Below are 17,612 nucleotides of genomic sequence, written 5' to 3' on the forward strand. Positions count from 1 at the left end.
CAGAGGGAGCCAAGGTTCTTGGGGACTGACTGGGGACAGACAGGGTTCCTGCTGGAATGCTGGCCAGTTCCTCCTAAGAAGGAGGCTTTCAGGGACTCCATCATTAAAGTGCTTGCTTTGCAAGCATAGGACCTGAGTTTGACCCTCAGCACCCACATGGAAAAGCCAGACAGAGGCACGACCTTGTGTCACAGCACTGGGGAGGCAGAAACACACAGATGCCGGGGCCTTGTTGGCCAGTCAGCCTGTCCCAAGAGGCAGGAGCCAGGCCAGTAAAGAGCCTTGTTTCAAAAAAGCTTGGCCAGCGCTGGGCAACACTGAGGTTATCCTCTGGCCTCTTCACACTTGTACGCAACAGGCACATACACATGCATGTGTGTACACACACATATACAGAGGAAGGAGAGAGAGGGAGAGAGAGAGAGAGAGAGAGAGAGAGAGAGAGAGAGAGTAGTTGCTTGAGCTTCAGCCAGATGCAAAAACCAGAAACCCTCAGACTCCTGAACTAGATACAGCCCAAGCCCCAACTTGTGATCTACATGGCTTTTTGGAAGCCAGGAGCCTCCAGAAGCACAATCTCACTGACTCATGGGAATGACCTGGGCTGCTGGTGACCTGGTATAAGCCCAGCCTGCGAGCAGTTAGCTGGGAGTCTGGGCCAAGCCCTATATCAGTTCGGGACTTCCGTTACTCCTTGTGATGAATGAAGAAGAGACAAGGCTGGTCTGGCTCTGTTGCCTGCATCTGGAAGGTTCTGCCCCGTGCTGTGCTCTAAGGGAGTTTTCACAGCTTCAGATTCCAGGGTTCCACCCAGACCTGTACATTATGAACAAGCTGAGAGCTGAATAAGATAGAAGAACTTATTCTAGGATAAGTTGGGGGAAGGGCTCCTGGGGTTCCAGGATCAGGATTGAGAGCCACAGCCCCAGGTCTGACCACACAGCTCAAAGATCTGAGTCTGGATAGATAGGGGAAATACAGATATGTCCTGCCTGGAGTTTCCTGCTAAGATTTGAACTCTAGGACACTGGAGGCTCTAAATTCCAGGACAAGAGTGGAAGGTCTTGGGCCTGCAATTATCTAGCCATGCCCTTATGAGGTGGGGGACCTGATACCTGACACTGTGTTCCTAACTGAGAGCTCTGGATAGTTTTACAATAATTTTTGAATGTTTTAAAGTTTAAAAAAATTCTCCCAGAGCCCCCACCGTAACCTAGGGCTTCAAGGTATGACTTCATGTACATCTCTCCCGCCTTCCTGGTAAGAGATGCACCATGCTCCCAGGTGCTTCACCAGGCAATGCTAGGATCACTCTGAAATGTTCTACAGCTGGTTGGACTAGTGGAGAAGGCCAGGGAGGTTGGCCCCTCGGTAATGTTCTAGTGACAGACAGTGATGCTTTGCCCCTCCCATTCCATTCCTGCCCAGTTGTACCAGGTCTTCTGATTCAGCCCTCCCATCTCTACCCGATCCTTCACCGTGTGCAGCCTGATGTTCCCATATACAGCCACTAGAGGGAGTCACTCAATCACGAACTGCCAGCCTGGTCGTTGCCCTCTCTCTTGAACTTGGGGGCATATTGCGGTCCTGGGAGGTAGTGAGAGGCTGCCTCCCACTCAACTGAACAGTGACGTCAGTGGAATGGCCTTCACTGCAGCACACAATGTCTAGACTCCAGACCCAGGTCCCAAGCCAATCCAAGCCCAGAACAGAAACCTGATTCAGAAGACCAGTCCAACATTCCAGGAGAGCCATGAGTAACCTGCAGCCACCTGCCCCAGGTGACAGTGAACACCCCAGCTAGTTGTAAGACAATTTCATTCATCCTATGGGTCCCTTCTGACTTGGAAATGTACATTCTAACAATAAAAATGATAGTGATGGTGAGATGGTGAAACATACTAGCTTAGCACCCAGTGTATGGTAGAGGTGTTAAGAGCCTTACAGCTGTGTTTCAGTTTCTAATCCATCCATTCAGTAGAGACTGTAATATGTCACATTTCCCTGACCTCCTGTTACATACCTAAGTTTATTCACATATTTTGCATATTCACACACCCTGTCAGCCACCTTATAGAAGAAACAAACTCATCTAGATCCATCAGCCTCATCCACTCAGAAAAAAAAATGCATACGATGCCTACTATGTTCCTCATACTGCAGAATACTGGTTATAAGGACCCAGACCCTTTCCTCCTGTGTGTTCAGTCAATACCAATGGTAGAAGCCACTGTTTATACAAAGAGCCCAGGGATCAGTTCCCAGCCCAACTTGCAGTCTCGGAAACTGCCAGATCTTGTACCACAGGCTCAATGCTGAGGCTGCTGCTCCTGTCCTGGGTCTCCATCACTCAGCCCACCCCAACACCCAGCATTTCCACCTGTCTTCCTCATTGATGTGGAACACACATACCCTGACCTGCAGTGGGAAAATCCAGTTGGGCAGGGGTTTCTCCAGCCCCCGCCTTGGGATCTTCCAGTGAAGGCTGCCCTCCTGCCCTGCCCGGGCTCCTGACCCTCAGAACCCATGAGCATTGTAATTCAACATGAATAAAATGAGCATGACAAATAGGAAATCCAGGGCTCAAAAAGTGGTAGAGTTGGAATGTTAGAACAACAACGACAAACCACCCAACTCTACTATGGAGGGTTTGCATTACTATCACCACCAAGACCTTTAAATGCACAGATAAAAAAAACCATGTATTTAGTTTTATTGCTTTAAAACTTGTTGGCTAACACAATTGCTGAACACAAAACCTCCTGCCCTAAATTTATTAGCTAGTCTCCACTGACCTCCTTGACTATCCGCTGTTGGCAGAGGCCGCTGGTTCCAGCTTCCCTGAGATCTTACATAGTTGTTTTGTGTTTCTCCTCCCAAAAGCTAGCCAAAAAGCCCCTTCTCTTTTCCTGAGTCTCCTTTTCCTCCTGGGACCCGGAAGTGCCACCTGTCCCTTCTGTCCAACAGTTGACTCTTGGCCTCCTTTATTGACCAAATCAAGAACAAACTAGGGAAACAGACATTACTATCAGCACCTCCCCCTACATACCACAGCCACATCATACAGTGGCCAGGACCATCTCAAGCCCAGGACCTCATCGGGCATCTCTGGACTGACATCTATGGCCCTTCCTGACACTTGTTTCATTCCTAAAGGACGAGCCTTGGTTTACAGCATAGGAGAGTAGAACAAGTCCTCTCAAAATCCAGATCATGACACATCATGCAGATGCCATGTTTCCTGCTCCTGTGGTGGAGGAAGAGTTGTTTCACAGGACTACACAGCTGCAGTGGCTTGATCTTGACATCTGTTTCCTAGGGCAGAACATGTAAGAATGGGACAAGGCCACAGCTGCCATCTCTACCCTGCCCAGCTATGGGCCACAGACAAGAGCCTGCACTCCCGGCCCTCAGTCTCCTCATCTTTAAAAGGGAGTAAGAGTAGTTTCCATGCTGTCAATGTGAGGTTTCAACAAGGTAATGTGTGAGAGGGTTTGGATACACACTTGCCAATGCGACTCTGCTCAGAACTACATTGATTCAACAAACATTTACTATGTTGGAGCCAGAAGCTAGGGCAGCCATTTAATGTGGAACTCAAAATTTATCCTGAACTCTCTGTAGTGAGCTCTTTTAATATTTTTTCATAAACAGGGTATCCAAGACTTAAAAAAATAAGTAGTAGAGTTGGAATATTAAAAAATAAAACCCTCTACCACAGCCACATCATTCACCGACCAGGACCAGCCCAGGACCTCATGGGATACCCCATGGCTCTCCCTGCTGCTTGTAGGGTTCCTAAAGGCTGAGCCCTGCTTTGTGTAGCATGGGAGAGCAGGACAGCTCCTGGAAATCAAGTCATGATGACACATCACGCAGATACCATTTTCACAGAGTCAGAGTGGTGACCAGGCAGGTCTCCATTCTTTCTGCAGAGGAATGAGACTCCACCCTGCTGGTGCAGAAGGCATCTGACAGTGTCCATCAAAATGGTCATGTGCATGCCCTCTGGCCCCTGGCATTCCTCAGCTCCCCTTTCATTTAGACTTCCCCACAAGTGAAACTTCAAAGGTTCCTGGGTCCACAGCTGCTCCCTCTAACCCCATATGTTTGCGCACACAAGAAAACCAGAAATATCCAGAACTGAAGGAGGGCTGTGTAAGATGCACTCTCAGTGGACACCACATGGCATGATGGTGCTGTGACGGACCTTGTGATGGATAACACAGCTAAGTGATGTTCTGCTGAGAGGAAAAAGCAGGGAGAGACACCTGTGGAGAGGAGAGGAAAGCACCTAGTGTGCAGAGTGACTGCGCACCAAACCTGTGTGAAAGAAGACGTCAGAACCAGTGCCCTGATGGCTCTAGGGAGCTGGGCAAAGGATGGAGCTGGAAGGAGGCCAAAAGGGGCCCTGCCTTTTCACATTTGTGCCTTTTGAATTTAAGCCATTGACCAACATCGGGTCAAGAAAATATTGTAAAAACTGGTCTTAAGATGCCCTTAAAAGGACTCCAAAGGCTCTGGCACAAATTCCAAAAGGACACATCTTTCAGATGATATCTAGAACTTAAGAAGGGACACCCCTCACCCCAGGGTGCAGCTCCAGCTGCCTATCAAAGACTCAGGGTCCAGCCTTGAAGGCTGCACCATCCACGACTTCCCAGCAAGCCTGCTCTTGTCCACACAGGCCGTGTCCACCTCCTCCAGCTCTGAGCAGGATCTGGGTGCAGTGCTGCTAAGACAGGGTCCAGATGCCCAGATTGCAGGACTGTGCCTCCACATCCTGGATTCCTCTATCCTCTCTGAAGTGGAGTCACAGAGTATGCCAGCAAGTCACAGGGCATGTCTCCAGCACTGTCCCTGGCTGGCTGCTGGACCCTGAGCAAGCATGTTATCCTAGTAGCCTTCTCAGGATGGTGGTAGAGGCAACTTAACTTAGTGAGTTGTGAACCCCAGGTATAGTGGTGTTCCTCAAGGTGGGTAGCTTTGTCTGTCATCACTCCATCCATCGTTTCATTCCCTCACCAACCCCTGAGTGAAATCCTGTGTCTTCAGCATAGACACTCCTCCTTCAAAGAGCCTTACCTGCTCCACCCTTCTGTCCTCCAATGACTCCCCCAGCTCCTCCTTCTACTCTTGCCCTGTTCTATACCTGTCTAGGTCACCAGGGGGAAGCAGTGTCTGGGAAGCTGGGAAAGGAACCAGTCATCCTGTGATCCACCAGCATCCCACGTCACAGGCCACTGTTTAGGGAAATCAGGAGCCCATGCTGGAAGCAGGAACTGAAACAGAGACCACAAGGAAAGCTGCTTCCTGGCTTCCTTTCTCTAGTTTGCTCAGATACCTTTTTTTAATACACCCCAGGGATGGCACCTCCCATAGTGGGCTGGGCCCTCCCACATCAATCATGAGTAGAGATCAAGCCCACACAGACTTGCCCTCAGGCTAACCTGATGGTGGCAATTCCTCAACTGAGGTTCCTCTTCCCAGGTGATTCTAGTTTAAGATAAGTTCATAAAGCTGAACAGCGCAGACAGATACCTTTTTCTCTCATATGAGGAACTGGTTAAATACAGGCTCACATGCACACACACACACACATACTCACACGCACATGAATGTAGAACATGAAAATGGAAATAGAGCGGAGTCGCCCGACACCCGCAAGGGCCCACACAGGATTCCCCACGGGATCCTAAGACCTCTGGTGAGTGGAACACAGTGCCAGCCCCAATCCAATCGCGCGGAACCTGAGACTGCGGTACATAGGGAAGCAGACTACCCGGGCCTGACCTGGGGCACAAGCCACTTCCGCTCCACTCGAGCCCCGGGGTTCCTTGCCAGCAGAGTCGCCTGACACCCGCAAGGGCCCACACAGGATTCCCCACGGGATCCTAAGACCTCTGGTGAGTGGAACACAACTTCTGCCAGGAGTCCGGTTCGAACACCAGATATCTGGGTACCTTCCCTGCAAGAAGAGAGCTTTCCTGCAGAGAATACTCTGCCCACTGAAACTAAGGAGAGTGCTACCATCCCAGGTCTGCTTATAGAGGCTAACAGAGTCACCTGAAGAACAAGCTCTTAACAGAGACAACTATAACAGCTAGCTTCAGAGATTACCAGATGGCGAAAGGCAAACGTAAGAATCCTACTAACAGAAATCAAGACCACTCACCATCATCAGAACGCAGCACTCCCACCCCACCTAGTCCTGGGCACCCCAACACAACCGAAAATCTAGACCCAGATTTAAAAACATTTCTCATGATGATGATAGAGGACATCAAGAAGGACTTTCATAAGTCACTTAAAGAATTACAGGAGAGCACTGCTAAAGAGTTACAGGCCCTTAAAGAAAAGCAGGAAAACACAGCCAAACAGGTAGAAGTCCTTAAAGAAAAACAGGAAAACACATCCAAACAGGTAATGGAAATGAACAAAACCATACTAGAACTAAAAAGGGAAGTAGACACAGTAAAGAAAACCCAAAAGCGAGGCAACGCTGGAGATAGAAACCCTAGGAAAGAGATCTGGAACCATAGATGTGAGCATCAGCAACAGAATACAAGAAATGGAAGAGAGAATCTCAGGTGCAGAAGATTCCATAGAGAACATCGACACAACAGTCAAAGAAAATACAAAATGCAAAAGGATCCTAACTCAAAACATCCAGGAAATCCAGGACACAATGAGAAGACCAAACCTACGGATAATAGGAATTGATGAGAATGAAGATTTTCAACTTAAAGGGCCAGCTAATATCTTCAACAAAATAATAGAAGAAAACTTCCCAAACATAAAGAGATGCCCATGATCATACAAGAAGCCTACAGAACTCCAAATAGACTGGACCAGAAAAGAAATTCCTCCCGACACATAATAATCAGAACAACAAATGCACTAAATAAAGATAGAATATTAAAAGCAGTAAGGGAAAAAGGTCAAGTAACATATAAAGGAAGGCCTATCAGAATTACACCAGACTTTTCACCAGAGACTATGAAAGACAGAAGAGCCTGAACACATGTTATACAGACACTAAGAGAACACAAATGCCAGTCCAGGCCAAACTCTCAATTACCATAGATGGAGAAACCAAAGTATTCCACGACAAATCCAAATTCACACAATATCTTTCCACGAATCCAGCCCTTCAAAGGATAATAACAGAAAAGAAGCAATACAAGGACGGAAATCACGCCCTAGAACAAGCAAGAAAGTAATCCCTCAAAAAACCAAAAAGAAGACAGCCACAAGAACAGAATGCCAACTCTAACAACAAAAATAAAAGGAAGCAACAATTACTTTTCCTTAATATCTCTTAATATCAATGGACTCAATTCCCCAATAAAAAGACATAGACTAACAGACTGGCTACACAAACAGGACCCAACATTCTGCTACTTACAGGAAACCCATCTCAGGGAAAAAGACAGACACTACCTCAGAGTGAAAGGCTGGAAAACAATTTTCCAAGCAAATGGTCTGAAGAAACAAGCTGGAGTAGCCATTCTAATATCGGATAAAATCGACTTCAAACCCAAAGTTATCAAAAAAGACAAGGAGGGACACTTCATACTCATCAAAGGTAAAATCCTCCAAGAGGAACTCTCAATTCTGAATATCTACGCTCCAAATGCAAGGGCAGCCACATTCATTAAAGACACTTTAGTAAAGCTCAAAGCACACATTGCAAGAAAGTAATCCCTCAACAAATCAAAAAGAAGACAGCCACAAGAACAGAATGCCAACTCTCACATCACACCACTTTCATCAATGGACAGATCGTGGAAACAGAAACTAAACAGGGACACAGTGAAACTAACAGAAGTTATGAAACAAATGGACCTGACAGATATCTACAGAACATTTTATCCTAAAACAAAAGGATATACCTTCTTCTCAGCACCTCACGGGACCTTCTCCAAAATTGACCATATAATTGGTCACAAAACAGGCCTCAACAGATACAAAAATATTGAAATTGTCCCATGTATCCTATCAGACCACCATGGCCTAAGACAGATCTTCAATAACAACATAAATAATGGAAAGCCAGCATTCACGTGGAAACTGAACAACACTCTTCTCAATGATACCTTGGTCAAGGAAGGAATAAAGAAAGAAATTAAAGACTTTTTAGAGTTTAATGAAAATGAAGCCACAACGTACCCAAACCTTTGGGACACAATGAAAGCATTTCTAAGAGGGAAACTCATAGCTCTGAGTGCCTCCAAGAAGAAACGGGAGAGAGCACATACTAGCAGCTTGACAATACATCTAAAAGCTCTAGAAAAAAAGGAAGCAAATTCACCCAAGAGGAGTAGACGGCAGGAAATAATCAAACTCAGGGGTGAAATCAACCAAGTGGAAACAAGAAGAACTATTCAAAGAATTAACCAAACGAGGAGTTGGTTCTTTGAGAAAATCAACAAGATAGATAAACCCTTAGCTAGACTCACTAAAGGGCACAGGGACAAAATCCTAATTAACAAAATCAGAAATGAAAAGGGAGACATAACAACAGATCCTGAAGAAATCCAAAACATCATCAGATCCTTCTACAAAAGGTTATACTCAACAAAACTGGAAAACCTGGACGAAATGGACAAATTTCTGGACAGATACCAGGTACCAAAGTTGAATCAGGATCAAGTTGACCATCTAAACAGTCCCATATCACCTAAAGAAATAGAAGCAGTTATTAATAGTCTCCCAGCCAAAAAAAGCCCAGGACCAGACGGGTTTAGTGCAGAGTTCTATCAGACCTTCAAAGAAGATCTAATTCCAGTTCTGCACAAACTATTTCACAAAATAGAAGTAGAAGGTACTCTACCCAACTCATTTTATGAAGCCACTATTACTCTGATACCTAAACCACAGAAAGATCCAACAAAGATAGAGAACTTCAGACCAATTTCTCTTATGAATATCGATGCAAAAATCCTCAATAAAATTCTCGCTAACCGAATCCAAGAACACATTAAAGCAATCATCCATCCTGACCAAGTAGGTTTTATTCCAGGGATGCAGGGATGGTTTAATATACGAAAATCCATCAATGTAATCCATTATATAAACAAACTCAAAGACAAAAACCACATGATCATCTCGTTAGATGCAGAAAAAGCATTTGACAAGATCCAACACCCATTCATGATAAAAGTTCTGGAAAGATCAGGAATTCAAGGCCCATACCTAAACATGATAAAAGCAATCTACAGCAAACCAGTAGCCAACATCAAAGTAAATGGAGAGAAGCTGGAAGCAATCCCACTAAAATCAGGGACTAGACAAGGCTGCCCACTTTCTCCCTACCTTTTCAACATAGTACTTGAAGTATTAGCCAGAGCAATTCGACAACAAATGGAGATCAAGGGGATACAAATTGGAAAAGAGGAAGTCAAAATATCACTTTTTGCAGATGATATGATAGTATATATAAGTGACCCTAAAAATTCTACCAGAGAACTCCTAAACCTGATAAACAGCTTCGGTGAAGTAGCTGGATATAAAATAAACTCAAACAAGTCAATGGCCTTTCTCTATACAAAGAATAAACAGGCTGAGAAAGAAATTAGGGAAACAACACCCTTCTCAATAGTCACAAATAATATAAAATATCTTGGCGTGACTCTAACTAAGGAGGTAAAAGATCTGTATGATAAAAACTTCAAATCTCTGAAGAAAGAAATTAAAGAAGATCTCAGAAGATGGAAAGATCTCCCATGCTCATGGATTGGCAGGATCAACATTGTAAAAATGGCTATCTTGCCAAAAGCAATCTACAGATTCAATGCAATCCCCATCAAAATTCCAACTCAATTCTTCAATGAATTAGAAGGAGCAATTTGCAAATTCATCTGGAATAACAAAAAACCTAGGATAGCAAAAAGTCTTCTCAAGGATAAAAGAACCTCTGGTGGAATCACCATGCCTGACCTAAAGCTTTACTACAGAGAAATTGTGATAAAAACTGCATGGTACTGGTATAGAGACAGACAAGTAGACCAATGGAATAGAATTGAAGACCCAGAAATGAACCCACACACCTATGGTCACTTGATCTTCGACAAGGGAGCTAAAACCATCCAGTGGAAGAAAGACAGCATTTTCAACAATTGGTGCTGGCACAACTGGTTGTTATCATGTAGAAGAATGCGAATCGATCCATACTTATCTCCTTGTACTAAAGTCAAATCTAAGTGGATCAAGGAACTTTACATAAAACCAGAGACACTGAAACTTATAGAGGAGAAAGTGGGGAAAAGCCTTGAAGATATGGGCACAGGGGAAAAATTCCTGAACAGAACAGCAATGGCTTGTGCTGTAAGATCGAGAATTGACAAATGGGACCTAATGAAACTCCAAAGTTTCTGCAAGGCAAAAGACACCGTCAATAAGACAAAAAGACCACCAACAGATTGGGAAAGGATCTTTACCTATCCTAAATCAGATAGGGGACTAATATCCAACATATATAAAGAACTCAAGAAGGCGGACTTCAGAAAATCGAATAACCCCATTAAAAAATGGGGCTCAGAACTGAACAAAGAATTCTCACCTGAGGAATACCGAATGGCAGAGAAGCACCTGAAAAAATGTTCAACATCCTTAATCATCAGGGAAATGCAAATCAAAACAACCCTGAGATTCCACCTCACACCAGTCAGAATGGCTAAGATCAAAAATTCAGGTGACAGCAGATGCTGGCGTGGATGTGGAGAAAGAGGAACACTACTCCATTGTTAGTGGGATTGCAGGCTTGTACAACCACTCTGGAAATCAGTCTGGCGGTTCCTCAGAAAATTGGACATAGTACTACCGGAGGATCCAGCAATACCTCTCCTGGGCATATATCCAGAAGATGCCCCAACTGGTAAGAAGGACACATGCTCCACTATGTTCATAGCAGCCTTATTTATAATAGCCAGAAGCTGGAAAGAACCCAGATGCCCCTCAACAGAGGAATGGATGCAGAAAATGTGGTACATCTACACAATACTCAGCTATTAAAAAGAATGAATTTATGAAATTCCTAGCCAAATGGATGGACCTGGAGGGCATCATCCTGAGTGAGGTAACACATTCACAAAGGAACTCACACAATATGTACTCACTGATAAGTGGATATTAGCCCCAATCCTAGGATACCCAAGATATAAGATACAATTTGCTAAACACATGAAACTCAAGAAGAATGAAGACTGAAGTGTGGACACTATGCCCCTTCTTAGAATTGGGAACAAAACACCCATGGAAGGAGTTACAGAGACAAAGTTTGGAGCTGAGATGAAAGGATGGACCATGTAGAGACTGCCATATCCAGGGATCCACCCCATAATTAGCATCCAAATGCTGACACCATTGCATATACTAGCAAGATTTTATCGAAAGGACCCAGATGTAGCTGTCTCTTGTGAGACTATGCCGGGGCCTAGCAAACACAGAAGTGGATGCCCACAGTCAGCTAATGGATGGATCACAGGGCTCCCAATGGAGGAGCTAGAGAAAGAACCCAAGGAGCTAAAGGGATCTGCAACCCTATAGGTGGAACAACATTATGAACTAACCAGTACCCCAGAGCTCTTGACTCTAGCTGCATACGTATCAAAAGATGGCCTAGTCGGCCATCACTGGAAAAAGAGGCCCATTGGACACGCAAACTTTATATGCCCCAGTACAGGGGAACGCCAGGGCCAAAAAGGGGGAGTGGGTGGGTAGGGGAGTGGGGGGGTGGGTATGGGGGACTTTTGGTATAGCATTGGAAATGTAAATGAGCTAAATACCTAATAAAAATGGAAAAAATAAATAAATAAATGGAAATAGAGCTATGAGAGGAAGAAGTCTAAAGAGAGGAGAAGTAAATGAGGGCAATGGGATATATGTGACACAGAATGAGAGGAGACCAGCATGGTGGGGCAATGGGGTACAAAGTGTAATGGTGAGTGCATTTGAGAATGTTGAAGCAGAATCCCTTCTTTTTGTTGTTATGGTTTTTGTTTTGCTCAGAGTCATTCTATGTAGCCCCAGCTGCCTGGAACTCTCAGAGATCACCTGCCTCTGCCTCCTCAGTGCTGGGATTGAAGATGTGTGCCACCACACCTGACTTAAACCTCTTCCTTTGTGTGCTAGCTTTAAATTATTATTAATACTAATAGTAATAATAATAATAAATCACAGTGAACATGAAGAAAAAGGAAACTGGGAGGGAGGGAGGAGGGGCAGAGGGAGGGAGACTGTGGAGCCTCACTGGTTCTCTGAGCACCACCTCTATGCTTTGCAGTCTCCTTCTCAGACAGTCCAACACAGGAAGAGCCATTTTTACAGAAGAGTAAAATGAGACGCTGCCGGGCCACACATCTCTTTGAAATCACAGTTGTAACCATTCCTCATGAGTTCTCCCTCTCACCTCTTTCTCTGTCTCTCCCTCCTTCCCCTCCCCCTCCCCTTCCTCTCCTTCCCTCCCCCCCCCCACTCCCTCCTGCTCTTCTCTGCTCCTTCCATCCTGGTTACAATGATGTGAATTTCTCTGCTTCCTCATTGCTATGCATCAAAACCTCCAAAGCCATGAGCAAAGTGGGCTTCCTCCCTTCAGTTGTTTCTGTCGTGGGCGTCAGAGAGGACTGCTTGGACTTGGGTGTGAGCCAAAAGAAAGTCAGGAAGTACACCAATGCATTAGGATTCCAATGTAGCACTGAGCCTTTCTCAGGTGAGCTTTTAGGCTCAAAAAACAAATCCTGGGTTGATGCACTTCAGTTAACAAGAACAGTCAGGCAGACTCAGAACTACAGAAGCTGAAAAGCAAGATTAGTTCATTTAGAGACTTTCCCAGAACTATGGACTTGGGTGCATTAGGTCTTTGTTTCCAGTTTTGCAAGTGGTGCTGTCTGTGTGCTGAGCTTATGGCCCGCACGGTCCTCCTGTCATGGTGTCACCTGTGGGAAGGTCTGGGCCTGTTACAACCTGTCACAATTCTGTCAGGCGTTTTGTCACAGATGCAGGAAAAGTAACCAGCACAAACGTTGCTATCAGGGTCATTGACGTGACTAAGTCTGACCATGTGGTTTCTAAATCTTTGGACTTGGTTTGTAAGGGAATTAGAAAATCTTCAGGTAAGCAGGCTAGAGAAAGTCTAGAACACTCTTTGTAGAACTCACCGACTGACTCCCTGGGTCCTCTGAAGGTCAGAATGCCCATAGGAATGGAAGCAGGGGCTCAACTGGTAATTGAATTACAACCCATTGATGCTACAATCTGGCAAGGAACTTGCCAGCATTTCCCTGCTTCCCCCTGCCCATCCTGAGACTGTAGGAAGCTGTGCTTAAATGTGATATCTGGCAGAGGATTGTCAAGGTAGCCCAGTGTCAGAGTCCCTACTGGTGGTCCCTGAGGGGCTGACTTATAAACCCAGGAGGCTGAAGCCTAAGTTGTCACGGAGACCACAGGATGTTGAAAATGCCAAGACTGTGAGAAGTGTGCAGAGCAAATGGTGGGCGTTGTGTACCAGCCGGGATAGAAGCTGTGTAGGCTGCGATGGGCAAGGCCACAGGGCAGGTGTGCCGAAGCCCTTTGGAACTCACGTCCCACCCGTGTGCATGCATCCCGGATGTGGAACATGATGCTATAGGATTTCATGTTTTCCCTGTGGGCTGCCCATCTTGCTTAGATCCACTCCTTTCTTATTTTCTCCCAATGCCTCCCGTTTGGTATGGGGGTGCTTATCCCATGCTTTTGTGACTTGTTTTTGACACTTGTTTTTTATTTTACAGGCATTTGCCTTTAGTCTCAGGGGAGACTCTGGACTTACACTTTTGAACAGTGTGACAGCTGCCCATAGCAGCTGGGAAGACTTCCCGGGTGGACCAAATGCATTTCACATTGTGAGATGGAGAGGAGACTCTGAGGGCTTGGAGCATGATGTGATGGTTTAAATAAGAGGTGATAGAGGGGTGGTCCCCAGCTCATGACACTATTTGGGGAAGATCTGCAAATGTTAGGATGTGAGGTCCGTCTGGAAGAGTTAAGGTCCCTGGGGCACGTTCTTGAGACCTCCCTTTTCTCCTCCTTCTTCTCCCTCCCCCTCTGAAGTGAGGATGCCACACACATACTCCTGCTGCCACCATGTTCTGCCCAGACACACGATGCTGAGCAACCGTGGATGGACTGAAACCTCCGGAGTCATGCGCCAAATAAAAAGAAGCCTTGCTTAAGTCCTGTTCTCAGGGGCTTCCTCACAGTGATAGAAATGCCTGTGAATACAGTATCTCGGGGCTGGAGAGATGCTCAGTGGTTAAGAGCACTTACTGCTCTTGCAGAGAATGAGGTTCAGTTCCCAGCACCCACATGGTGGTACTCTAGTTCCAGGGGATTCTCACACCCTTTGCTGGCCTCCACAGGCACTAGCCAGGCTCATGGCTCACCAACATAAAGGAAATGTGAGTGAGTGAGTGTGTGTGTAAGTATGCATGTATGTATGTATAACTAAAAATAAATAAAGATAATAAATATAGTATCTTTTAAAATATTTTGTCTGTTTTTATTGGATCATTTTCTTCTTACTGAGTTGTGAAAGCTTTCTCTCCTTTCTTTTTCTTCATAGACAGAGATCAAGTATAGAAATAGAGACAAATAAATGAACAGGTAGATAAACGGTATCTTCTAAGTGCAGTCCTTTTACCGATGCTGGTTTCGCCTACATATTCTAATCTCTGGTTTATCTTCTTATGTTTTCAACAGTCAATGCCATTAGAACAGGACTTTTATATTTTATTGTTGCTGGGGATTTTGTTGTTGTCTTGGCTTGGGGGTGGTTTATTTGTTTGCTTGACACAGGGTCTTGTTTCCCAGGCTGGCCTTGAAGTTGCTGTATAGCCAAGGATGACCTTGAACTCCTAATCCTCCTGCCTCCACCTCCTGAATGTTAAACCACCAGGAAAGGTTCCAAATCTTTATATTTTAAGTCAACAGTTTCAAATTTTTAATCTCATAGTTTTTGCGTCTTGTCTAAAACTTCTTGGCTTGACCAAAAGTCACGGCAGATTTTCTCTTGTTTTAGGTCTAGAAATTGTCTGGCTTTAGGTTTTCTTCTTAGATCTTGGCTCTCTTCTTCAAGGTCTTCCTGTGTGTGAGGTGAGGTGGTGGTGAGCCGGTCTTCCTTTCTTAATTTTCTTTTTCTTACTTTCTTATTTCTTTTTTTAAAAAAGTCTTTTTTTTCTTAATTTGTGTGTGTGCAAGAGTGTATGCAGCCATCAGTGTGTTTGTGAGTGAGTGTGTGTGTGCATGAATGTGTGTGCATAAGTTTGTGCGTGCGTGTATATACTCATGAGCGTGTTTGTGCATGAGTGAGTGTGTGTGCTTAAGTGTCTCTATGTGTGTGCATGAGTGTGTATGTATGTATGCATGAGTGTGTATGTATGTGTGTATGAGTGTGTATGTGTGTGTGTGTTGCTACTACATGAATGTGTGGAGGTCATCGAACAACTCCTCCTTCTGTGTCAGTTCCAGGGATTGAACTCAGGTGCTCAGCCTTGGTAGCCAGTGCCTTTGCTTGCTGGGCCATCGCTCAGATTCTTTTCTGTTTTAATATGAGTATAAAAATGCAGTTTTACTCCTGGAAAAATTATCCTCCATGAGTGCTGGGGGGTTGCTCAGCTGGTAGAAAGAAGATAAAGTTTAGATACCCAGAACCCATGTAGACACAGTAGCATGACTGTAATCCTAGAACTCTTATGCCAAGATGGGAGGCAGAGGTGGGAATGCCAGAAAGCTCCCAGGCTGGGCTACACAGTAGCAACAGGAGACCCTTTTTTAAAAAAGAGATGGAAGATGAGGAACAAAACCAAGGCTGGCCTCTGGCCTCCACACACATACTGCAGTGTATGCATAAAAGAAAAAGGGAAGGAAAGAAGGAAGGAAAGAGAGAGAGAGAGAGAGAAAGAGAGAGAGAGAGAGAGAGAGAGAGAGAGAGAGAGAGAGAGAGAGAGAGAGAGAGAGAACTCTACCCTGCGCCATGTTTAGTGGCACATGCCTGTGATCCTAACACTCTGGAGGCTGAGGCAGGATGATTAGGAGTTCAAGGGTATTTTGGACTAAGTATCCAAGAGAGAGAAGGAGAGGGTGTCAGGGAGAGAGGGAGGGAGGGAGGGAGGGAGGGAGGGAGGGAGGGAGGGAGGGAGGGAGGGAGGGAGGGAGGGAGGGAAAGGATTGTCTACCCTGCACAAATGTACAAGATGATATTTATTGCAACTTTGACTCAAAGAGAAAACACCAGAAGCCACCTGTGCCCCTAGCCTGCAGACTGCCCCCCGGGGGGGGGGGCGCATGCTGGCCTGCCAGCGCTGTGGAAAACTACAGCAACAGCACTGGTATTGGCTGTCAGCCACGTGCATCTGCAGGGGCTGGATGGAATCCACTCTGGTTGATCAGTGCCCACGCTGAACTCCATGTGTTTTGAAAGCATCTTCATTGAGCATCAGAAAGAATGCAGTTGTCCCAGTGGGATATAGGGACATCCCTGGAGAATTCTGTCAGGACAGCAAAAGCCAGCACAGGCCTGTGTGTTGAACCAAAGCTCACCATCTGTGCATTTCCTTAACTGTGAATAAGACATACCTAGGACGTTTTACAGGGAACTGGCCACAATGTGACCTCTGGGAGCAGAGCTGGCATCTTCGGGGACTGGAGTCAGGGACAAGTGTCCCTTGGTAACACTGAGATTTCAGGCTGTGCTTGGGGACTGCATCCTCAGAAAACTAATAGAAAATAGAAGCTGTTTCCCCAGAGGTTGCTGAGGGGAGGCCATTCCCTCCTGCTTCCTAAGATCCATCCACGGGGCAGATCAGCTCAATGGAGTGACCACTGGGGCTGAACCAAGGTGCTGTGTCAGGTAGCCTCTGGGATCAAGAGCCACTGAGGAGCCTTCAGTTCATCCTGCCCCTAAGGAGACCCTGACAAAGTTGCTCTGTGGCCAGCTCAGAGGCCAGTCCATCTGGAAGCTATCTGTGCCCTGGGCAGAGAGGAGGACAGTAGAAGAGGGTGGTGGATGGGGGGGGGGGGAGGGAGGAAGGAGGGGGGGGAGAGCAAATGGTCCTGGGTACATACTCATCTGCTTCTCATGAAGGCTGAACTGTGGACTGGGCCCCAGCCATGGAAACCTTGTATGCCAGCCAGATCCAGCCACCCTCCCCACGGGGACAGAGCGGTCCCACATAAGACCCATGAGGAGAGGGTGGAGGTAAGGGTTGAGAGGCAGACAGCCTGGCTGCAGCCCCATACCTCACAGATCCCCTGGTTCCCTTTCTGGTAGGGATTCCATAAGCAGGCAACCTTCCCTCACACACACACACACACACACACACACACACACACACACACACACACACACACCTCCTCGTCTCCGTCACAGGGCAGGTGACTACACCAGAAGCTGAAGCATCCAGTGACGATCCAACCAATCTCTGTCCACTCATTTACATTCCACAGCAGCTCTCTGAACCAGGCACCCCGACTAGCTAGGCACTTCTCATGACCCCACCAAGGTTCAGAGACATTGAGTAACTTGCCCAGAGTCACACAGCCTGCAGATGGCAGAAACTGGGTGTGAACCTGGG

Source organism: Mus musculus, chromosome 2 (genome assembly GCF_000001635.26).
Source record: "Mus musculus strain C57BL/6J chromosome 2, GRCm38.p6 C57BL/6J".
In the NCBI taxonomy this organism is placed as follows: Eukaryota; Metazoa; Chordata; class Mammalia; order Rodentia; family Muridae; genus Mus; species Mus musculus.